The sequence below is a fragment of the Thermobia domestica genome, chromosome 9 (genome assembly GCF_964235325.1).
Source record: "Thermobia domestica chromosome 9, izTheDome1.hap1.1, whole genome shotgun sequence".
In the NCBI taxonomy this organism is placed as follows: domain Eukaryota; kingdom Metazoa; phylum Arthropoda; class Insecta; order Zygentoma; family Lepismatidae; genus Thermobia; species Thermobia domestica.
The window spans coordinates 65,806,206-65,832,369 of NC_137462.1; positions in this window are offsets into that span (position 1 = coordinate 65,806,206).

Sequence of the window (26,164 nt, forward strand, 5' to 3'; positions counted from 1 at the left end):
TTAACAGATTGGCGTATCTTCCCATATTTGTTTGCTATTTTCTGTTCTGAAATTTTGATATTTGCGAAATTTAATATTTGTAAATAGTGAATAATGAAGCCATTAGTGTCCCATGTTGCTTGTGCTTTTAATATTTATCCAAGCAGAAATTATTTTCTTCTACTGGTGCTTGTTCTTGCGTCGAGTACCAGAAACTTCAATTTTGCAGAGTTCAACACCAACTGAATTGTTTTCTAAGTTTTATTAAAATAACGTAAACTGTTTGATCGTTTGCTTTGTCTCTATTTAATTCAACAAAGGTGAAGAAATAAAAGTGACAAAATTTCCTATATGACAATATTTCTGTGATAGAATTACTGGAAACTTTTATCTCTTGTCTCAAATACGATATCTAAAATATGTAACTCTTTATTTAATAATAATAATCTATTTTGATTATGCTACATAGTTTTGCTTCAGTTAAAGATTAAAGAAAATAATTTCAAAAACTTTTTCGAGTTCATTCATTCTACTTGTATTATATTCTAAAAGACACTGGTGCTGAAATTATCGTGACATTATTTTGGGTGACGAAATTACCTATATGGTAATATTTTGGTGACAGAATTACCGGTGACGAAATTACCGTGACAAATTTTCCGGTGACAAAATTACCGCCGCTCGGTGTTAGCATGCGGGGTCAGGTTAAATTCAGTTCTACTCTGGTTTTTGTATATTGCCAGTTTATCACTGTTTATTTTCATGTTTTCTTTAAATGTAGTATTTAGTAATTTACTGTATTAAAAATGTTTTAAACATTTAATGATTTTTTCTTCGTTCTTGCTGTCGGGTATGTGACATGAGGATAAAATCCACCCAAACTTGAGGGTTTCCACATATACATACAAATCAATTGAGTAGTAGTAAGGGCGAACTCAACATCGGATAATTTTCTTTAAATTCGGGTGATAAGTTTCTAAACTTAATACTTTTATCAGATTTCCAAGGGAAGGTTTTCGAATTTTCTTCGTATCCCCCAAAATAAAGGAAGTTCACTGATAGATGAAAATAAAAAGACAAACGCGATTTTATCGAAAATGACTAACAATTCTGCACGTACATCAATATTTCATTACCACTTTTATTATCTGGCATAAGTTATTTCTGTAGTAAAAATACAAAAAGGTTAGTTTACTCTGGACTGTGAGTTTTTTCGAGATACTTTCTCAAACACGAGTCAGTTAACGGGATGATCTACCTTTTCTCGGCACAAAAAATTTTATATTGGACCTTATGGGGAGAACATGGCTACCGAATTTCCTCAGTTTCTAAGGAACTAGGTACCTCTAATGGGAAAGAAAAATTTTGCAGCATTCTACAGAAGTTTATTGACGAGTTGAAATACTTAAATTGTATATTTGTCTGCTAGTTTATCAGAAATAAATTATTAAAAAATTAATAAATTAGTTTCTTTTTATACAAATTATAATATGTCTAACTTTGGAACCAATTATGGTAGAAAGATCAACTTTTGTTTGTTTTATTCCTTGAGAAGAAACGACTCTAATAGTTTTAATCACAACCATATCTGATACGCCAATTAAAAAATAGTATTTTAATATAAGTATTAAAGTCCACCTGTCAAAGTTTGACGAGGGTAAGTCACGCCCCACTCTAAGCTTGGCCGCGGAAAGGGCGGGGGTTGGTGAAATGGTGGGGGAAGGAGGTGGATGTCTAAATGAAACAGGTTCTCGACTAGTTTCTGAGATTACCTGTCAGCTGCCAAATACTGTTAGCTTTATAGAGTTTGTCTCCCTCAATGGTTCCATACTAAGAGACTGGACGATGTGGTGTGAAGTATCCTCTTTTCCCCGTTACCTCTGGAAGTTCATCAAGATGCATTCTAGAGTGCGCGGGAAGAACAGTATATTTCACAAAACGCTGTTATTTTGGGAATTTTTTCCCTTCCGGACAAATATTATAGCATACAGTAGTGGCGAAGGGAAGGGGGCAGAGGGGTGCCCCTACAGGATTCCGACAATGTAAAGTCCTGGTCCCCATATATAGGTGTCCGTAAAAAAATGTCCCCTAAGTTCTTTTTAAAACAATGTCTTGGGAATATATTTCAAATTTGAGGTGTTTTCCTGATAGCCGTCATTTTCCAATATGGCCGCCGCCCTACGTAAATCTCTCTCTCTCTCTCTCCCTATATATATATATATATATATATATATAAAGAGAGAGATCGTGAACCAAGGCACTTAGAAAGATAATTTTGGTATCAAACTATAGGTTTCTGAGGCCGATGAATTTAAATATGGCATTGTTTATTGCCACTTAGAAACCTCACAACCTGGCAACACTGTTGTCTAACGATTAACTGTACAAAGTTACAAATGCGTATATGCACGCATTACTCTAGGATGTAGCGTACTTCCTTAGGAGTAAACGAAACCTACTTTTTCTGGTAGCTTTCATCACGACAAGACATATTTTACATGGTAACATGAGAGAACATTTGTCTAAATCCAATATGGCAGCCAATATGATGGCTAATTACTAGGCAACCAAGTAATGGACTTATTCAAATGCCTGTCAGTCCTAATTGGCCTAGAGCCTAGAGAATGGGAGAAAGAGGCAGGATACGTTCTCATTGAAGAAGCGTCTCCTGAGGGGGCGAGGGAAATTTAAAATACTCCATTTTTTAATGAAAAACACGGTTTTTGCCTCCTTGTCCGCATGCAACACTGCACACCAAATGCTCTATAAGACGTTCTCTAAATAGCCCTGTTAGATCCAACCTGTATTGTGTGTAAACCGTGCATTTTCACGGGGGAACAGCGGAGCAAAAGCCCTGTTTTTTGTGATGTTTCTTGTTTCTCGTGCTTACTTCGCTAAGACTAAGCACTGTAAGCCAATCTCCAATTATCCTATAGCAGTGTTAATTTCAGATCATTTCCTCCGGAGGCACCACGCACAGGAGGGGGGGGGGGGAAGTGACTAAAAATTGCGTGCTCCACAGAAATTTCTGCGAAGATCTCAAGCACTTGAGGGTGAATTTCGTAGCTCTTGGGAGAATTCCCCCCAGAACCACCCCTGAAACCATCACTGTCCTAGGGAGTTGAAACAAGAAGCAGGATACGCAAAAAAGAACAAACTTTCAAAGCATTTAATGTTTAGGCTCGTTGCGCTAAGCGCCTTCTTAGGACGAGGATATGGGAATTGAAAAAAGCACGTTTTCTTTTATTTATTTATTTATTTATTTATTTATTTATTGAAAAACATGTTTGCCCTTTTTTGTCCCCAGACAACCATGCAGACAACACACACCAATTGTCTTATACAAAAATGTTGCCATGATAGCTCCTATAAGACCCATTTGGAACGGTGTCCATACTGTGCATTGTTATATGGGGACAAGGGAGCAAAGCCCTGTTTTCTTTGACTTTTTCGTTTTCCGCGCTTACCCCGCTAAGACTACGCACTGTCAGTTAGTCTCGATTTATCATAAAGAGTTGAAAATCAGATGTTTGATAAATGTTAACATGGGGCCTTCAGTGTACAAGGGATTCAATTTATTTACTTCTTATTTATTTGTGATCGAGAAGGACACTAGGAAGGGGTCGGGCCTCCAATTTCGAGGTCACATCGGCCCTTTAGGAAAAGCTAGATTTGAAAAGAAAGTGGTCGTGGTCCTGACCGTTTTAGAGAAGGTACCATCCCGGCATTCGCCTGGTGAAACTGAGGAAAACCTCAGCCAGGATGATCGTCATAAGCGGGATTTGAACCCACACTCAACCTACTCAGTGCCGCGTAGCAGGCGGCCGCTTTTCCCCTACATCACCGGCTGGGTTAACCACCGGCAGAGAGTTTGCACTATCTTCGTATTAAAAAGGGACATATTTCAATGCTTTTTCATGACACTTGTATCAAAAAAATAAAAATGTGGGATTTGAATTCCTTGTGCACTCACGCCCCCATATATCAAATATGATTTTTTCTTGTGAAGGAGCTAACTGCCTTGATTTCAATGGAAAGAAACCAACTTGGTACACAAACCGATTTGTACAATGATCTTGGATGAGTTCGTTAACCTGAATGACCAAATTGAAAATTTGAAAAGACGCCGTTTACACCTCTCAAAAATTCTTAATTCCTACAACTGAATCGTTTCATGCTAAAAAAGTGTTAGTCCATAATCAATGTTTATTTTAGTTTATCAAGCCTGGGAGGCATGCAACTATAGTGGTCCTTATGTAAGTTGAATGGCATAACTTCTAGCTACCCTATGGCCATATACCATAAGTAATACATTTAGAGTAGAGGGCGGAGGGCATTTGAACAATAAATTTCCCGAAATTCTTATTTTCTCCTTCACACTCAGTAAATTTTCTTATACAAGTGCATCAATGTGCTGAATATGATATACCAATGTGACCAGAGAATGGAGAACTTTTTTTAAATTTTCGATGAGACGTAAGCCCATAAGGGATATCGTTCAAATATACTCCCTTGGGAGGTAGATTTAAACTAGGGTAGGAAGGTTTGAACAAACAATAATATGAGCCAAAGGATAATTATGGTGGTCCGCTTCAGAGGGCTACTTTTTACGGTACAGAACTAATTGCTACTATATATATCACTCAATGTGGTTGAAAACAATATGCTATCAAGTCTGAATTATTAGAATTCGATTTTTAGTTTGGTTTGCCCGGAAACTGCCTAAAGTTAATGTTCTGGACTCGGTCTGAAGGACCCTCAAATCTCAATAAATAGACCAAATAGCATTCCGTTCGCTAATTTGGATTCAGTTCATCTTATAGACACCGATTTAACCAATTTAAACCTTGCTTAAAATGTGTCCCGCACTCTTCATTCGAAACTGTCCCAAAACGTATGACACACACATACACACACACACACACACACACACACACACACACACACACACACACACACACACACAAAAAAAAAAAAAAAAAATCAGAAATGAAACCAAATTTGGTTCAAAATTGCCTTACTTCAATGTGAACGCCAGCATGATCCAGAAGAAAGTACAAACGACAGCCGTTTCAATTTTTCAAGGAAAGCTGTCTCTTGTTGCCCTGTGCCAAAAGTTTTTTTTTTTTAAAAAAAAAAAAACTCTTTGATTTACTAATGTACTCTCGAAAATATTCATCCTTTCTTTACATACAACATATTTTCTGAGGCAGAACTAGAAATATTTCCTGAGATGACATAAAAACAAACAGTAATGAAAAATATTTTCTTTGAAATGTCAAACGAAGTGATACAGGGGAGCGAGGTGGGGGGAGTCTCAATTGAAGTCTCATCAGATCACACAAGAACTAACTCGTTAAATTTCATTACAAAAGATTCTTTTGCAAGTCAAAATAATTTTGCACAATGTACATAAACTTTCTAGTAGTCGTTAGAAATAAACAAAATAATAATGTCCTAAATAACTTCATTTCTCCACTACAGCTGTAAAAATTGTTCAGAACTTTGATACTTTTGAGACATCTTTTTGGAATATTATCCTGTTCCTGTTCTTGAGATAATAATAATAATAATAATAATAATAATAATAATAATAATAATAATAATAATAATAATAATAATAATAATAATAATAATAATAATATAACTTTTGCCTCCTAAAAATAACCAGATGGTAAAGTTATGGTCGATACATTTTTGGAATTCGAAGGCATTTTAGAATGCTTGTCTATCATCTGGCTATCAGAAATAATTGATCATTTTCTCTACATATCTATAATTTTCTTACAGGGTAGAAACACCTCCTCGGAAGAGAGAGAGAGAGAAAAAAGAGAGAGAAAGTGGCCGAACTTGGGCTATTGAACGTGAGGACAGGATGTTTACATTCGCATTGACACATGCTGTGAAAACGGTCCCTTCATATCTCTCGGGACGAAAACAAAAGAAAAGGGTGGGCGCGGATGCCTTACCCTCGTCAAACTTCTTGACAGGTGGACTTGTTGGTTAGATCCCAGCTCGCGCTGAATGAACTTTATTATGGACAAACACCGTGTGCATGAGTTTTCTCGGGTTTCTCCAGTTTCCTCCCACTTTCTTCTTTAAACGATTTCATTCTTTTCTCACCATCACTGTCTACATTAGCGTAGTCGGCATAACGTGGGACGTAAAACTTAAATATTTCGTTTCGTTTTTCTTTTATAACTGTATCTCACTTTTCCTGTGACGAGAGCATCATCTAAGCGAGTATTCAGTACTATATTCATAGCACAATAGTACAGAATGAAGTTTAGCTCTTTGGCAATCTCCAACATACAGAACAAAAAAAGCCAATACATTGATATTGAAACAGTAGTTAACGAATTCCTCTGCGAAAAAGATCACCCGTACTGTTGTGTTTCAGATGATAATTTATAATTATACTTAGTTAGTTGAAATTTCTCCATAGTTGTGGGGGCGAGATACTGAAAAATCCCTACCAAGAGGTGAAGGTGACATGTAAAAGTAGTCAAATACGAACGAAATTAGTGTCGAATTCATGTGCAAAGATGAAAAGTGACACTGTGGATGCTGCGTAAGTCCAAAATAAGCCTTGGTTGGCTTCGAGTTGACAATGGGAGGGTGACAGGAATAAAGAATCGAAAATATCCTATATTTGTGCCGAATGGGTAGTTTTCGGGATCACTGACATAAAAGGTGATATTTCAGATGTGTATATGTCCAAGGTTGGCCATATTGAAATGGGGTCATATGGAGAACCAGTAAATACTTCAGAACAGTTCCTTTTTGGTGCGTTTCAAGACACTGAGAGTGAAAAGTGATAATGCACAAATCACATTCTGAATTATCGGAGATATGACTTCTGGGGAAGTGTCGTTGCTCCAGGGAGCCATTACTAACTGATCACTCCCTAAAATCGTCACTCTTTTGCAGGGCCGTAGACAGAAATTTATTTCAGCGATCGAAAGCTTGACAGGAATTTAATTCAGCGATTGAGGGCATATTTTACTAAAATATCTATCATCCAGGGGCGGATCCAGGATGATTGTTTGGAAGGGGCGGTCGTTCGAAGTCAAATCAAGGTAAGAGCGGATTGCAAAAAAAAAAAGAAGAAAAAAGAAAGAAAAAAGAAAAGAAAAGAAAAGAAAAAAAAACAAATTTAGAAAAGGAGAAGTAGCTCTTCTGCAGAATTAACTTTCTTAAAAAAGTATTGCCTGTCTACTTTAGGTTTTAATTTAAGTTTGTAATACAAAGATGAAAAATACTTATTATATGTTCTATTTTTAAAATAAAAAGTATAAAAACTTCCCTATTCTGGGGGATGTGATCGCACGAACGCACTTCCCTGAATCCGCCCCTGCTATCATCATCTCTAAAATTAGATATAATTTACAAAAAAGTAGTGATTTCGTGGGGGCAAAAGCTTTTGATTGCAAAGGCCTGCATCCTGTGTATGTCCCTGCTGCTCTGAATTGTCAAAAGCTCCTCTTCAAAGGTAAGACATAAAATATAAATAATAAACGTGTAACATAGAATACAATATAAATAGAAAATATGTTATAATTAAGAAATAGAAAATAATTATAAAATAAAGTTGAAGGACAATTAAAAATACAATAAAACTTGAAAGTAAAACATACTTCTAAAACAATTTTGCATTTATGCAGGGCTACAAACAGTGAGGAGTGCCATGTAAATTTAGTAACAAATATAATATTGGAAAATTATTTCGAATTAAACTAGCTGTGACTACATTACTTCAAAATTGAACTTGTGGAATATACAGCATGAGCGTAGCTCAAATAAAATAATCAATAAGAATGGTCTTGATTGGAAGCTCGGACTATCCACGTAGGAGTAACTTACATTAATCATTCACCTAACAGACAATGACGCACAGGGCTTGGCACTACTTTATCAGATGGTTCTATCAAATGTAACTTAATTAAAACAACAGTAACAAATTTTAAAGCTTTAAAACGTGTCCTGAAGAAGAGGAAGTTCATTTTGCACATTGTAGTTAAGTTACAAGAGGTTTACGTCCTATCTGAACGGCGCATCCACCGAGTCAACTTTTGGAATATCCCCTTAAGGTAGCTTTCAACGCAGCTAAGGGAAACGTATGTGAAACAGTAATAAAATTCTCCGTAGCAGAATGGATGAAGTCATGGTTCGATAACCACAAGGTTCGTGGTTCGAAACCCGTCGCCGAAATCAGATTTTTTAAAATCTTAATTCCTCAGTTCTGAAGATCTTTCTCTCCTTTCGTAATCATATGATGCTCTAAAAAGAGTTCTTCACATTAATTCGACAACTGCCTAATGTGATCCTCGCAGTTCGAAAACTTCCCTTCTTATCTTTCACAAAATCAGAATTTTCGTCATAATACGAATGTTGTCCGATCATTTTTCCCCAATTCTAAATCTGTGTATACAAATCATCCCTCTCTGTCTCCATACTTGAATCCCTCTCTCTCTCTCTCTCTCTCTCTCTCAATGTCACCCAGGAAGTCATATGGTTTGAGATCAAACCTTCGACTCTTGAAACCAAATGTAAGCTCTTTAGCAATGTGCTATCGTAACTCTATAGGTTTGTTGTTAAAACCAGTGTCTTTTAGACTTTATTCGGGGGGGGGGGGGGTGGAAGAGATTCTCCGGCGACATAAGATTTTAACTTTTTATTAGTGTATTACTATACATTTGATCAAAAAATACGTATTTATGAAGCTCAAGAGAGGGGGAATTACTCCCTCCTGTCCTGCCCAAATGACGCCCCTGAAACATTTGCTTGCACTTACTGAAAAGAAATTAAATGAATCATTGAATAAAACTCGTTTCTGTCCGTAGATATTTTAGAGCTCTTGGCAATTTCCATAGATTTCTTAGGGAGCATCTTACTAGCTTGCACTCTTTAAAGAAAGAACAGAATGAAACTAAAGTTATTTATGAAGCTCTGGGAAGATTGTGTGACTTTCCTTTAATTTAGGCTCTTAAAAATATTTCAGAACAAACGAATGGAAAAGACTGTTTTAAAGCTATAACGTTGTAAACTTGATTCCTGTTTCTTTTTCACACACACACACTGCTTTAGACAAGGAGAGGTGGAGGACGGGGAGGAGTTGGAATAAATACTAGAAGCAACTAATCGATTGATACATGTATTGCGGGAATGCATAAGAAAACTGGGCAAGACTTTGTTATTCATTTGGACTTAGAATTTTTTTAACAAATTTTATGCCGCGGACTGTACAAAACTCTAGGGCGCCGTCGTCATTGGTTAGCACCCAACAAACCGGTTCCAACACAGTCGAAGCCGGCAATTTACCAGAATAAGTTCTTCCTTTGTGTTTGATAGACCTGTCGTTCCATTATAGGTAATTGATTTCAGTGTTGAAAGTTTAGAATAGTGACAGTTCCTATCAGATAGCAAACATCTGTTTGGCCTTCTACTTCATCAAGTACATGTGCTGATATTGGGCTCAAAGTGATATTGGGCGGACTGTACATATAAAATCTGCCTAATAGACTAACAGTCCTTTCCTGTTTTCTTTAATGCATCTGTCAGTTGAGTCACATTGTTTTAAAGTTTCTTCTGATATTTACATCCATTTCCTTGAATTCGGTATAAATTACGTTACAGGCTATACTGGGAACGTCACTTACGAGAATATCCCCGTCACGAAAAGACCAATAGCCAATAGATTTGTCTATAAAAGAACTTCCGAAAGAAAAACAATGAGAAAAAAGATAAAGAACTATAAAACTTCGACCAAATGTAAAATGAAACAAAGTAAATAATTATTAGACAAGAACTAAAGCTGAGATCCTGAGAATGCTAAAATAAGAAATATATGTAATAAGAAAAATAAAAATAGTAATAGTAATAATAAAACAACTGAGTTTCGTTTTACAATATGATACTACTGTTGACTTCCAAAGTATGGGAATTCAAAACTCAGACTTCAAGTAGTATATCTATAATTACCGGTTGCAGGATCAAAGATAGAACCTGCTCCTCGGACGCTGAGTCCATATCAAAAAGCCATTACTCGCTATGCTTTGCTGTTTTTGTTTCATGCAGATAAAAGTGAAACCGGTAATCGTTACTTGAACCAATTTCGGAATGAATAGATGGTTAAGGAAGGAGATTGGACCTACTCTTGGGAAAAATGAAATGAAATCTTTGAGTTTTACGTCCCACGGATATGCTGGCTAGACTAAAGGAAGGAGACGGTGATTATGAGAAATGAATAAAATGGCAGAATGAAGAAGGTGGGAGGAAACTGACAACCCCGAGAAAACCCACGCAGCTAAATTGATTGCGAAAAACTGCATCTCAATCTCTTTTACCCTTTTTTGCTCGAAGGGAATCAGTACTGAAACCGAACGTAGTACTAAATTTCAACCACTTTTAATTTTGCATATTATTGCTGGTTGTGATGATATGTTCTCTTCAGACTTTCAATCGTTTGAAGAAAACCGCTTATTGCTAACCCATTCTACTTTGTTTTATGGCGAAAAATGTTGAAACCAAAAGTGGTTAATTTGAACTACGTCCGGTTTGAATTTAAGGTTAATGAAAGGGATGGAACCTATTCTAGGAACGCTGAATCAATTGCAAAATGTCGCTTCTCCATATCTCTTATCGTTTTTGCTCTATGAAAAACAGTATTGAAACGGAAGTACTAGTAAATTTCAACCACTTACGGTTTTGTTAGAGTATTGCAGAATGCGATTGTATGTATTCTTGAAACCTTGTATCGATTGCAAAGAACCGCTTGTCGGTAATATTACCATTTTTGTCCTAGGAGGATAAATGTTCAAACCGAAAATCGTTAATTTGGAAATGATTTATCATTTCCGGTTTGAATAAAGTGTTAACGGAGAAGGCGGAACCTATTCTTAGGAAACTGAATCAATTGCAAAATCAACCAGAGACATGGATTTAATAATTAAAATCTGGTGTCAGTATCTTTAATATTTGACCTAAAATAGAAGAAAAGAGGTTGAAGTGGTTCACTGAGATATCCACACGAGTAGTGATGAGCAAATGCAAGACCAAGACTAAGACCCGGGTGGTCTTGGTCTTGCACATCCATTCTTGGTCTTGGTCTTGCATTGGAAAGCTTGATGTTGATCATGGTCATTCACACTCAGTCTTGGTCTTGCAAGCAAGAGTCTTGCAAGTCTTGCTTTTAAAACATCTTATGCTTTTTATAGGTAAATTTTACTCTGGATATAAAGGCTAATAAATTCTACAATGAGCCAATAGTAACCGAAATACAGTGTGTTTCTAAATATAATATAATTTACTTTCGTATAAATAAGTAATGTATGAGCTTTATTTTCTTTATCAATGTGTGTCAACGCTTAACTACATATAAGATAAATCACAATGTTACGTAATCTTGTTATACTTTTTAACAGATCCAATACTTCACTGGCTCTCAAACTGGGGAGGCTATCTCCTGAGACGCTTGAAAGAAAATCAAGATGACACAGATTACTGAAATAGCATGAATTGCACAATTATTTTTACACTCTAAAGGCGTCAGATTTCTTTCTTCTCAACCACGATTGCTGCAATAGCTATCTTCTTCCTTCCCTATTTCTCCTTCCTCTCTACTTATTACTGAATCGAAGGAAAATAAATTAAAACGAAAAAGAACTTCTTACGAACCCTTAACCCGGGTGTCCTTTCTCTTTTCCTTTAACTCATTAAGAAAGTGAGTCTTGTTGCATATAAATAACTCGTCTGTTAATTTAATTAATCTTCTCTAGGGTAAAGACTAATCAAAAACAAAATATATTTCCGGGAACGATTTTCTTAAGACTTAGAAAAACATATCATAATTTAGATTTTATTGAATAATTTTTTAAAGAAAGCTTAATTGGTTCAAATTTAATTACTAGTCTATTTCTTCTCTAAATGCTTCCATGTAAGTTCCTATCTAAAATTCTTAATTAAACTGCTCTAGAATTTAGTGATCTCTAATTAGAGATTGAACCTGCGAAGTAATTTGCCTCGCATTTTCTTACAAGCTGACAAATTTACTCATTTATTTATATCAGCTATACTAATTACTTATAATATGCTTCACCTAATTGCCCTGAACGTGAAAACGGGTCTAGGTCAAAACCCCCACAGCCAAAACACCCACACTCAAGAAATGTCAAAACACCCACACAAACGGTCATAACCCCCACACAAATGGACAAATCTCCGAAACGCACGAACGGTCAAAACACCCACAGCCAAAACCCCCACACTCAAGAAATGTCAAAACGCCCACACGATCGGTCATAACCCCCACACAAATGGACAAATCTCCCAAACGCACGAACGGTCAAAAACCCCACAGCCAAAACCCCCACACTCTAGAAATGTCAAAACGCCCACACAATCGGTCATAACCCCCACACAAATGGACAAAACAGCCACACATAGCAACGGTCATAATACCCACATAAATGGACAAAACTCCCACACAAATGGTCAAAACTCTCACATGCAGAAATTGTCACAACTGCCACACAAATGGACAAAACCCCCACAAAATCGGACAAATCCTCCACACTCTGAAATGATCGTCATTCTACTTTTTTGTTGCGGCTCTTTATGACGCCCAAGAAGAATAGTTGCAACATCAGTTTAATTGGAATAAAAATGTTATTAAAAAGTACAAGGGCAATACATGCAACCAGGATCATTTCAGAGTGTGGGAGATTTGTCCGATTGTGTGGGGTTTTTGTCCATTTCTGTGGCAGTTGTGACTATTTCTGCATGTGGGAGTTCTGTCCATTTGTGTGGGGGTTTTGTCCATTTATGTGGGTATTATGACTGTTGCTATGTGTGGCTGTTTTGTCCATTTGTGTGGGCGTTTTGACATTTCTTGAGTGTGGGGGTTTTGGCTGTGGGGGTTTTGACCGGTTCCCCGTGAAAACCTTCTTTTATGAACTGTTTCACCGGGAATCAGCTAGCTAATTAATCAAGGTAGTGTAGGTTGAGAAAAGGTTACTTGTGCACCCGTAAACTGGATCCGAGGTTGAACTAAGTGGTAGGAAACTCTATCAGCATCGTCTATGTTTCAAGACTCCGCTTCATTCAAAGTATTAACATCCTTAAAGGAAAAACATTTTGTAGATCCTTACAGGAATTTTGGAACAATTAATAATCGGGCAGCTATTTGATTACTCTCTGAACACCTCTCTGTTCACTTAAACTAAAAGTCTCGTTGTCTCAATCTGAAAACGAGAATAGGATATCCCAATATAAATCTCCTTGTCCTAACTAAAACATCTTTAAAGTTCCTGCATACTTCTCTTACTTTATAATTGCAAAACAAATATGCTAAAAAGCTAGATAAACCTACACAATAATTACGTTCCGAAATCCTTTTCCGAAAGAAGAATAAGACTCATTTAAATGCGAATTAACAAACTCATTATACCCTTTTATGTTAAAGAATATGAATCCACATTTCTAAGTTAAATAATATCTAACTGAAAGACTATTCTCGAACGTAAAACTGTTTTCTTTATTTTGAGAAAACACCTAAACGGAAAGAAAACCACGCGGTTCTATCACTTTGCAGGATTCATTTCAGAATGCCTCTGACCTGAAAATCCGCCTCTTTTATGGCTGTTGAGTAATTTTCGATCAAAAAGCCTCTTGCGTGTAGTGGGGACTATGAGTTTACCTCACGAAAAAATATCCCTACTCTTAATTTCAAACTACAATACTCTTCGTTCCACTCAGAAGTGTATCCAACTATAGTAACTTAGTTCTACGACATATTCTTCATATCCACAGGGCTAAAGAAAACCTTTGTTTGCCGTTCTAACTTCCATTCGAGCTACATCCTGTAGAATAGATCAGAGGTAATACCTGACACCTCCACCATGTGGTAATGCTTTCATTTTACCTACTAAATCGTATTTGGAATGTGCTCCCAGATGTTTCAGTATCCTGAATATAACTAAACCTCTCTACTATACTCTCGGTAGTTATTTTCTCTGACTGAATTGAAACTTAATTCTAGCCTTGAGTAAACAAACCTGAATGGTTACTGGTTCTGATTGTTTATTGTTATATGGAGTCTTTGAAGTGTGTAGGTAGAGTGACATGCACGGCAGTTGACAGATTATAATTAAACACATACTTGCTTATTTCCAATTGAAGTGAATGTCCTATAACTCTACAGGTTCGTGAAGGAGCAAATGTTAACAACCGAGTTTGCAATAACGGTACAAGGGGCAGAAAAGCACCGACCGTAAAACAAGCAAACCACTATCTATTGGTGCGAGAGCGAAAACAAGTTTACAGATGGAGGTGCCATTATTAATGGTACATGTGTTAAATAGGCCTGCTCTATTATTCATGTACACGGCGATTTCTTGCTGTTATGTGTCGGATGCCCAAGCAAAAGAATGGGAACAGGAAGGTTGTGTTTTTGACGGCCAATTTGCAAATATCTCTAGCTTCGGGACAACTACCTCAAATGCTTATGTTTTTGTTGAGGTACTTTGGACAAAGAGTAAAGCAGAAATTCTATATCTTGAAATACTTGTTCAAAGAGATTATAATAGGCCGTGACCTAATTGAACGAAGCGTACTTGTACTTTCGTTGTGTATGAGCGGTTACACAATTGAAGATGATAACTCTCCTGTTTACTTGTTTAATAAAGCAAACGACCTTGACAAATATGAAGAAGCATTGCTCATAGAAAATAAAAATGTGATAATTGAAGGCATGTTGTCGAGAATAGAATTGGATGATTACAACAGAAATAAACTCAGGCAAGTGTTAACGAGAAACAAAGATGTATTTTCTGCGAATCCTGTCCATACGCATTTGATAGAACACAAAATGTTATTTTAAAAAAACCCTTTTATACGAAATTGAGGCCTTTTACAAACGATATAAAACTCATAATGGGAAAGCTGTTGGATGAGATGGAAGAAGCGTGGCAGATAGAAAAACTTCCTTGTCAGATTATATTAGTGCGCCTATAAGTAATCAAAAATCAGATGGTTCTTGGAAAGTCGTGTCGGACACCAGATCTGTGAATCGGATTTCAGAAATAGAACAGTCTATTTTACCGAGTATAACCAAGGTTATTGCCTATTTGGAGAGAGGAAAGTTGTACGGAAAGCTAGACATGAAATATAGTTACGCCCAATTGCTTATCCATAAGGATAGTCAGAAACTAACAATGTCCATATCGCATAAGGGTTTGTACTACTTCAGGACTGGATGCTATGGCCTCTACAGATTACAGGTTACTATAGCGAAATTAATGCAACATATAAGGAGGGAGTTGTAGTTCACTTAGGTAATAGTATATTACGATGACCTTGTATATACAAGTGACCGGATGAAGTGTTAGAAGTTTTGAATCTAACTTTAGAAGGGTTTACAAAAGCCGGTTTAACTCTCAGTCCGGATAAATGAGAGTTTTTAAGACAGAAATAGTTTCCACGTTTTCGTATTACTAATGGTTACGTAAAGTGTACCGAAGAAAACCTTCGAATGGCGAACCAGTTCCAGCTACCTAAAAATGTAAAGAGTTTACAGAAACTAATAGGATTTTTTAACTTTTTCAGATTTAGAATTAAGGACATGCCATCTATTCTGGCGCCATTAACAAACAAACCTACTTAAAAAGGGAGTTCCTTTCAGGTGCAGAGAAGAGCAAAATAAAGCACTAGAAAAATTAAAGACGGCGTTGGCAGGGGATCTAGACCTTTTAGTACCCAATTTACATGAAGATTTACATATCTATATCGACGGGTCGGCAATAAACTCGGGCTACTTGTTTTTTCAGAAAAGCGAAGAAGGAGAAATGAAAGTGATAGCCAATGGAAGCACGAAGTTTAACAGTATACAGCAGAAATATTCATCTAGCTATTAGGAATTGATTGCGACCCTGACTTCCTTAGAAACATTCGAAGTTTATTTAGCATATACCAAATGTGTAGACGTTACTCAGATCATAGAGCTATTATCTATCTTTTAAAAGCAAAAAGTCTTCCGTCAATGATTCATCGATAGGTGACAAGGATTTCTAATTCCCAGTCGTGATTCATTTTATTCAGAAGAAACAGGCAGTAGACTTACTAAGTAGGATTGAATCCAATCATACTGAGTGGGAACAATTTCTTGCTTCAAGAGAGTCGAGGAAGCTCTTCCAATAAATGTTCAAAACACAGGGTTCATTAAAATAGATAGGGAAGAAAAGGGTGTGGTTGAGGTGAGCGAACTTCTCACTCACGAACTACTAATGATTGATATAAACAGTTCTAAGTATATTAAAGAAGAAAAGAGAAGACTAAGAAAAGAACAACAATTAACGATTAATCGATTAGGAGCTCCGGTTAAGATAAGCCAGGGAGAAAAAGTAAAGTTAATGAGTGAACTGCATTTTTGTGATCAAAAGGAAGAAAACGAAACTTTGGATTTGAAAGAAGAATTATTAAGAGATCATAGTTTTGGATAAGGTGGTAAAAAGTAGATCAGTTTCTTCAAAAATTAATAAGCTTTAAGAAAAGGCAAGAAACAAAAGTTCACAGAAAGTTGTTGAATCGAGTTAGAGCGTTTGACAGAATATCCTTTCTTTCTGCTGAGGGAACTCTGATGCCTAAAACACGAAGTAAAGAAGAAGAAATTGATGTGATATGGGCAACAGATTCGGTTAAGGTGATATTGTATTATGCTGCCCATATAATCCCAGAATCAGGTCATTCTTTTTTTCGAAGAACCTTATATGTTTAGACAAAAATATTTTTGGAGAAATATGAGAAAAGGTATATACGCATGTAGTGCGTATAAAGTGAGCTAAAATACTAAGTTTGGAAAATTAGGAAGTAAAGTGTGTGACTAGCCTAGTGAGAGTACCTTTTAAGATAATCTGGGACCTTTGGCGACGAGACTCTAAATGTTGTCTCGTTATGGTGGATTCTTTCACGAGGAACATGAAGTTGTACTCTATTACGAGACTGACTACAAAGACTATAACAAATTGCGTTTTAAGCTTTTTTCTTGAATATGGTTTCTATCGTTATTTAGTAACGGTTAATTATGGTATTTTCGCAAGCAAGATGTGAAAAGAAACTATGCATTTTTTAAAAAAAATAAAGTATGTATAGATAACTGCCTATAGAGCGAAGACAAATAAAAGCGAAAATGTGATGAAGCACGTGAAGCAATTAATTGGGATGTATAACAGAAAACATGAGAATGGGACTGAAAAGATTAAGATAATAGAATATGCTCTAAACACTAGGAAAAGCAATATGACTGGGTATTCTTCATATCATTTGCAATTCGGGAGGCTAGAAAAACACCCATTCCTTAGTAGATTGGAAGGATAAGTTTAAGAAGGTGAGATGGAAGAGACTGAACAGCGTTCAAGTTACATAGAGAACTTACGGTAGGACATGGAACTCGTTTATAGTAGAGCAGGGTCCATACAGCAAAGAAACTCAGTGAAATAAGAAAAAGAGTATGACAGAGAAAGAAGAAAAATCCTTTTAAATTAAAGAAGTAGTTGAAAGCAATCATAATCTCGAATCCCTCACAGCGGATATCGGCTTCCTTACTCTCACGTTTTAATGGCCCGTTTATTCTAGAAAAACAACTAGTCCCAAACTTATGACTCGCGAGGAACATATGGTCTGCGAGGGTTGTTCGTACAAACGCAGATATGTGCAAAAAGGTCCATGAGACTCTGTCTTTGGAAAACACGTCCCGGAGTTAAAGTACAAGTTTATAAAGGAATACGAAAGGGAGGAGAGGAGAAAATTAAAACCACCCATTGAGGGACAATTCTAACTCCAGGGGTAGGCGAAATCAGAACAAGCCATTTCTTGAAACAGTTTTGTAGAGAATAGATCGTAGTTTAAAATGCGAGGAGTTTTCAAGTATCCCAACACAAAAAGAAGTGTCTACTTTGAAGTGAAACTCAATCCAGAGGACGACACAAAATTACAATTACTCTTTCATGTAGATACCTCGAAAAATGACGAAAGGAGAGAAAAACTAAATAGGGAGAGTGAATGTCAAAAAATTTGTGAATGTAGTGTATAATAAGTTCAAGTGACTGAATCGACAGTATGAACGAAAACTATTATCTCTCAAATGTGATAGTGCAGATCGTGTTTGCATTTTTAATGGTGATCATATGCAAGACACACCTTGCTGTAATTTCTTCTTTTTGTACACTATATATTAGTGATAAATAATTAGTAGAATAAGAAATACCAGGCCTAGTTTATAGTTCAGTAGTGTATATATTGTGTAGATATATATGTTAATATGTGTATTTATCTATATTCATACAATGTTTCCTTTATAATTTAATTCTATTTAACTTAGTGAAGTTATTATAATTGGACACACTTCTGAGTGGAACGAAGAGCATTGTAGTTTGAAACTAAGAGTAGGGATATTTTTTTCGTGTGGTAAACTCATAGTCCCCACTACACGCAAGAGGCTTCTTGATCGAAAATTACTCAACAGCCATAAAAGAGGCGGATTTTCAGGTCAGAGGCATTCTGAAATTAATCCTCCAAAGTGATGGAACCGCGTGGTTTTCTTTCCGTTTAGGTGTTTTCTCAAAATAAAGAAAACAGTTTTACGCTCGAGAATAGTCTTTCAGTTAGATATTATTTAACTTAGAAATGTGGATTCATATTCCGGCGAGGATAGGATCTTTAACATTAAAGGGTATAATGAGTTTGTTAATTCGCATTTAAATGAGTCTTATTCTTCTTTCGAAAAGGGATTGAAATATTGATACACTTTTGCCTCGTTAGTGATTGTCCGCTATCACTCCTACACAACACAAATCGAATCTTAGTACGTATAATACTTTTACAGGATGTATAATACTTGCCATTTTTTTATATAATGACAAGAGACTTTAGACTGTCGGCAAGGCATTGTCTAACATATTACAAGGCAATATTTGTAACAATCGCTGCTTATCGCTCAAGTTCTTGGAGCCACAGACTACTAGAAAATGTTAAAATAAGAACAAAGGTAGATAGTATTCAAAGAAGTATTTTAATAAGAATGACCGGGGCAATGGGTACTACACCTGTGGAAGCCCTACAAGTTCTTTTAGGCATAGAACCTTTATATCAATCAATACTGAGACAAGCAGGTCGATATTGGCTGCAAAAGGGCAACCTAGTAAAAGTGGAAAGAATATTTAAACACAGAATTCTCACGAGGGAGGAAATGGACAATTATATAAAAAGGAAATGGCAGGAAACTTGGACAAATAGCACCAAAGCCCGAAGATTATTTAATATTTTTCCTAACATTGACCAAAGACTAGAAATGGGAGATCTTCATTTTAATAAAAACATGACACAATTTTTAACCGGACATGGACCATTCAAAACTACATTTTATAAATTAGGACTTTTAGATAATGACGTATGTGATTGTGGAAATATCCAAACACCCGATCACATAACCTTTTACTGTGAGAAAAGTAGATAAAAACTGAAATGCGGAGGACCGCCAAAATTAGGAAGTCTATAGGTACAGTAATACAGGTGAAAACCAAGTGTTACTAATAACTATAATAGAATAAGGTTTAAGGTTAAAAACCTAATAGTCATACAGGTAATGAACTAAAAAAAAAGAATAAATGAAATGAAATGAAAATAGAAAAGTTGAATTCAATTCATAGATAATTCATACAGGTGAGATCACCTATGTTAGTCATGTTGTAATTGTAATGTTATGAGTACTGTGTGTTTGTAATTGTGTTGTATCTATGTTATCATGTATGTATTAAAAATGTTTCTCTTTTATTTCCAGAATAAAGGATACGCATATAAGAAGAAGAAAACTAAGACCTGAGATAAGCATTTTAGGACTCAGGTCATAAAAGCCCCATCCCCTAGCACTTGGGTATACAAAACGAAAAGAGAGATGAGATAAAAAAAAAGAGGAGAGAGATTATCATAGAGTTAGGGGCAGATGCGTCTGCTGGTAAGTCCGTAAGAAAACGGCAAGAGCAGGGGTAGTGGAGGAATTAAAAAGAAAAGAAAACTTTTACAGGACTTTGCCTTTTTGCGGGACCCAACAAGAAGGAAGTTAATGTTCCTTCTAAAATAAGTTTACATACGTTAGAGCAAAAGTATATGCAAAATTCCCGCGTGTTACCCGGGTTCGATTCCCGGCGGGAGCTCATGTGGTTCGGATTCCACGTTAATCAGTAGGTCCACGTCTCATATAGCCTCGCTGCTGAAAGGGACGCTAAACTAAAATCAACTCAACCGATAGTAATGGTTATGCTGTACACAGTATTGAGGAGCATTGTATATAGATTTTTCTCCCAGACTCTCTTACGTGGGTATAACCACAGCGTCATCCTCATTTTGGACCATTCTTCTCATTTCTTCAACGGCTATATCAAACGCAATTTAGATTAACAATCCCATCTAGTTCATCTAAGAATGCTAAGTCTTCATCAGTTAACTCGTTAACAGTTAACTGTCATAATAAGGGGCATGACTATGGCATTATTTTCAGATGGGATTAAGCATTGTGCGGAAGCAAACCGCGCTCCAAAATGAAAAAAAGATGGACAGCTCCATATCTTTTATCCTATCCATGATAGCTTTCCACGTGCTGAAGACCCCCGGGAAGTCGTTCAGGCCGCTTACCAACTCCTGCAGGTACAGCTCATCGACGATATTTAATTCTTCAGATGCACAGAAGAAATCCATTTAAACAGATAAAACAGAAACAATTATTTTCAGTTATCAAGTTCACTTTATATATGTTATATAATACGTAAAGAAGAAAGAGAACAATCAATTATTTTCAAGCTTCAGTTAAATAATGAGTAAGAAAATACAGCAAACAACGAACCAAATAATTAAAGAAGAATGAGTAAATATTCAATTTATATCAAGTTGTAAACTCTTCTTTTTTAATATGTATCATACAAAAAACTGATTAATTACGATGAGAAAAACAAACCAAGCAGAATTACAATGTAAATGCTCTTTTTTCTTTATTTTGAAAAATAAGTGATATAAAGAAATAAAAAATACACATCTCTGGTTGATCTTTATCAAATCTATAAACATGTGTCCCCGTCGGAACTTCTGCCGCTGGTCAAAAACAAGATGGCCGCCTCTGCAGAAAAATGAATCTTTTTCCTTATTCTGCTGGTACTACCGCTTCTTCAAGGAACAGTACACCTGGTTTAATATGGTGCTGTATAATATATTAGGTTTTAATGAATACCTTTATTTCTCTTTAAAATTCTATATGTACACTATTTTAAAATAACTGCTTAGCAGAAAAAGAAAAGTCTTCTACAATTTTTGACGCATGACGGCGTAAAAGGAAATGATGCCGACAAGGGCTAGTTAATCAGCATATCACATCCTAACATGTATGCCGACACCACCGCAACTAGTGACACCTATTAGCAAAATTATTAATTTAGAATTAGGTCAGTGTTAGAACTTGATCAGTGTGCACGCCTGTGGTAAAGTTTTACGTGACAGGCTAAGTAACTGCTACTAACAAAAGCAATATATATATATATATATATATATATATATATATATATATATATATATATATATATATATATCTGATAAGTGTTTTATTATCCAAACGGGTGAACCTGCGCCTTCCAAAAAATGGTAGAATCTCTTCTGCGCCAATGTGCTATGTAAAAGCCTAATACTAAGTTGTATTATTATAAGATTTATCGTAGCTAAATGAGCATTTTAGAAACTATTTAAAGTTCAACTTCTCAGAAAATATAACCTACTTCGTTTTTGCAGGTGGGATTGCAATACTTCGGGTACATGTTCCCCTAACTTTACAAAAATCCTTTCCATTTCGGACCTGCAAATTTACATGAACGCTACACTTCCACATTCCGCGTGCCCCGATCCTGGCCGAACTTGCGTTTTTACCGAACAGTAAATAAAAGCGGCGCGGTTTTCTCTGCCGGATATAAAGGGTTGCGAGATAAAGCCCGGAAACGAAATTCGCGACCAGTTTTAACCCGAAAGCACGGGTGTTTTTTTACCTGAAGGCGCACCCGAACCCGGGTCTCTTATAACCCGAACGTAGATCCTAACACGATTCCCAAAGCCAAAAAACAAATATCAGTATTTCTAAATCCCAAAAACAAGCGTCAGTATAAGACATGTGTACAGAGGGAGGGAGGAGGAAGGTTTCCCAGCCCCTCCCAAAACATTTTTAACAAGTCCAAACTGTCATTTTACGCTGTTCTATAGTATGTAATCGACTATCCAATTTTAAAAAAAAGAGCTGTTACTACGATCACACAGTGTTCAAGTAAATTATGAGAAGTTGAAATGGATAGATCTAATACGTAGGCTAAGTTTCATATAGCATCGCTGCTAAACGGGACGTTAAACTCAAAATAAAATTGTTCCGACTAATTTTATTAGGAGACGTTGTTTTCTTTTGTTACGGTGAATTCGTTTTTGCCGCCAGAGGGGAGCAATTGTTAATGTTTCTTGCCAACATATGGGTTACGAAAGAACTCAAATGACGGAATATAGTTTGTTCGTTTACATCGTAAAGTTTGAAGCTATTAATATCAGCAACTGAGAAAATACAAGACAATAAACAGTAAAAAATAACATTATATCATATACATTCCATCCTATTCTTAGTCAATGCTGCAATTGATCAAAAGTCAATGGTAGACTGAGCAGCTCTATAGCATTCACTCACGCTACTATCAAGCAAATCAAGCAAATTTTTAACATTATATATATATGTGTGTGTGTGTGTGTGTGTGTATATATGTATATATATACGCTAATGATTATGACACCAAAGACTATTCGAAGCTTTCTTGCACCCACTGGAAAACGTGAAGTATATTAATATTTATTTGCATATATTGTTAAAGCAGACTGTTCCCACAATGCCCACCGACTTCGATTTTACAAAATTTAAGAAATAAATTTCACTTTTTATTTTGTAGTCTATTTGAAGGCATTTAGTTATACTACCATTAAGAAACCCATATACATCATATTACGAATCAATCATTGTGGAACAATTTCACGTGTTACACGCAGCATTGGTACCAATCTTTGAAAGTTTCATTTACAACTTTTTTCTTTTTTAATTGATTTTGTGAGTAATGGTGCATTCAGTATAAAGGTACAACAAATTTCTCTCTCTCTCTATCTCTCTGTTTGTCTGTATGTGTGTGTTTCTAGTTTCCGGCGTAAGCGTGTGGATACTACCAGGTATACTTCCGTGTGTACATATGCTAGTGTGTGTGTGTGTGGCGGGGGTATATGAAGTATTAATTGGGATCGCGTAGTGGAATTTATCGATATTAGTACGTACATACGTACGGCCGTTACCTCACACGATAAATTTGGACGAATGCAAATTTTTTAATTCTGCTTTTTGCAATAAATAAGTAGAGCTATTCCTCTCGAGAGAGTTCCTTAATGGAGGTGATTCGCCAACTGGAAGTGGTAGAAATGGGTCGTTTCCGATTTTAACGTTGATCACTATAGAGCGGAAATGGTAATAAATAGTAAGAAGCAGTTTTCGGCAATCGATAAAGGGTATCAAGGATAACTTTTAGCTTCATCCTTAACATCCTGGTAAAACCGAAAGAGATAGAAATTAACCTAACTATGACTTCTGGCTTCAAATTAATCTACATAGTGGGATAGGAAGAAGCTGTTTTAGGAATTATTATAGCGTCGTGGGAATAAATATCGTCTTCTCTCTTATACTTCTGATCAAGTCGGAAGTAGCAAAACTCAAGTACTTTCCATTTTAGTGTTGATTAGAACAGATTAAAACGATACTAAATAGCGAGAAGAGGTTTTCTGAAATCTGTTAAGTGTCCCAAGACTATGTTCTATCTCGACTCTAATCTTTCTACTAAAACCCGAAGTGGTAGAAATCAATCGCTTCTACCGTTATAACATTGAGCGTTATAGAATGGATAGCGAGAAAGCTTTTTAGGTAATTCATTAAGTGCTCCAAGAGTATATTCCATCTCGGCAGTGATCCCTGTACTCAAATCGGAAGTGAAATAAATATACTAGAGCTTCTGGTTCCCAAACGACTACACAAAATATAACATGATCCTCTTTAAGATTTTATAATTATTAGGATCACGTAGTGGAACTTGTAATATCGTAATGTTAGTACGTACGTACATACATACGTCCGTTACTTCGAACGATAACATTTGAAAGGATGCAAATTTTCTATTTTTTATATATTTTTATTTTATTTATTTATTTATTTATTTTTTTGCAATAAGTAGATAGTGATTTTCTCGAGAGTTCATTAATAGAAGTGATTCGACAAACAAAATGGTAGAAATGAGTTATTTCAGGTTTTAACGTTGATCAACATAAAACAAAAACGATAGTGGATAGCAAAAAGCGTTTCTCGGCAATCGATTATACGTTTCAAGGCAATCTCTATTCTTATTCTTAATATTCTAGTAGAACTAGAAATGGTAGAAATGAGTCACTCATTACTATACATTCATTACTATAGAGCAAAAACGATAATAAATAACGAGATGTTATTGGCGATCAATTAAATTTTTCAAGGATAACCTTCTTCACATTTAACAAGATAGTAAATTCTGAAAGTAACCGAATTGAGCCATTTCCTGTTTCAACGTTGATTACTATAGAGCGAAAACGATAATAGATAGTAAGAAGCAGTTTTCGGCAATCGATAAAGCGTTCCAGGAGTAACTTTCATCTTCGTGCTTAACACCCTAGTAAAAATGAAGTGTAGAAATCACCTATAACTTCCGGTTTCAATTTAATTTACATAGAGCATAAACTATAAGATATAGGGAGAAGCAGTTTTATGGAATCAATTTAACGTTGTGGGAACAGGTAAGTTATTATCTCTCTTAAACTATAAACCGGAAATAGCAAAATCCAACTACTTCCGGTTTTAGTGTTGATCGCAATAGATTAGAAAAGAAAACAGATAAGGAGAAGCGGTTTTCTATAATCATTTAGTGTCCCAAGAATATGTTCTATCTCGACTCTAACCTTTATACTAAAAGCAGAAGTAGCATATTCAATCACTTCCGGTTATAAATTGAGTGTTATAAATTAGAGAGCTAGAAGTTATTTTATATAATTCATTAAGTACCGCAAGAGTATATTCCATCTCGACAGTAATCTCTCTATTAATACCAGAAGTGAAAGAAATATGATACAAATTTCTGTATCCTTATTAATGGAGAACATCCGTCATCCTCTTTACGGTTTTTACTAGAGTTTATTTTTAAATTAAATACTAGCCGGATGTTTACTAAATTTTGTGAGCTACTAGCCCATTCCCTAAGGAATAAGTACTGGTATATTCTGTGGTCAAACTCGGCCAAGAAGAGTGTCAGGGGCAGAATCGGGACAGAATCTGTTTTAAATTAATGCACATGCCTTTGATAGATAAAAAGAAAAAAGCTTGACTTGTTAGTAGTTTTTGAATTATGATTTGTGATACGTAAGCGGATCATGGAATGAGATTTATGTTAAAGACGTAACCTGGAATATTGATTAATTGTCAAATATATAGTAGAAATTGAAACGTTGCTTTTAAATGATATTTAGGCTATGAATTTTTAGCATTGATGAAGTAAAACAATATTGGCACAGTCGGTAGGATTTGTAGTAAACGCTATCAGAGCCATGTTCAGAGATCCTATTTATGTTTATTTGAAATGTAATGGACAAATGATCAAGTTTTTACTTGATACAGGAGCAGCTGTTTCTGCTATAGGTTATAAATCACCTTTGTTAAAAGACACTTCGATCGAAACTTTTCAAGGTCGTTTGAATAATGCAGACGGAATACCTATTAACACCGTGGGAAAATGTAAGGTTACTGTAGAACACAAGAACTACAAGGATTCTTTGTCCTTAATGATAGTAAAACAAGATCCATTCCATCCGATCTTAGGCAGAAGTTGGTTAGATGAGTTAGAACCACAGTGGAGGAGTCAATTGATAAATATGTTTGGTATTACAGATTATCTAAGAAAGATTGAGGGAGAAAATAGTCCATCTGTAAATGTATTGAAAGAGCACTTATTGAAGCAATTTGAAGAGGTTTTCAAAGGATGTATTGATGTACCAATTAAGAATTTTAAAGTAA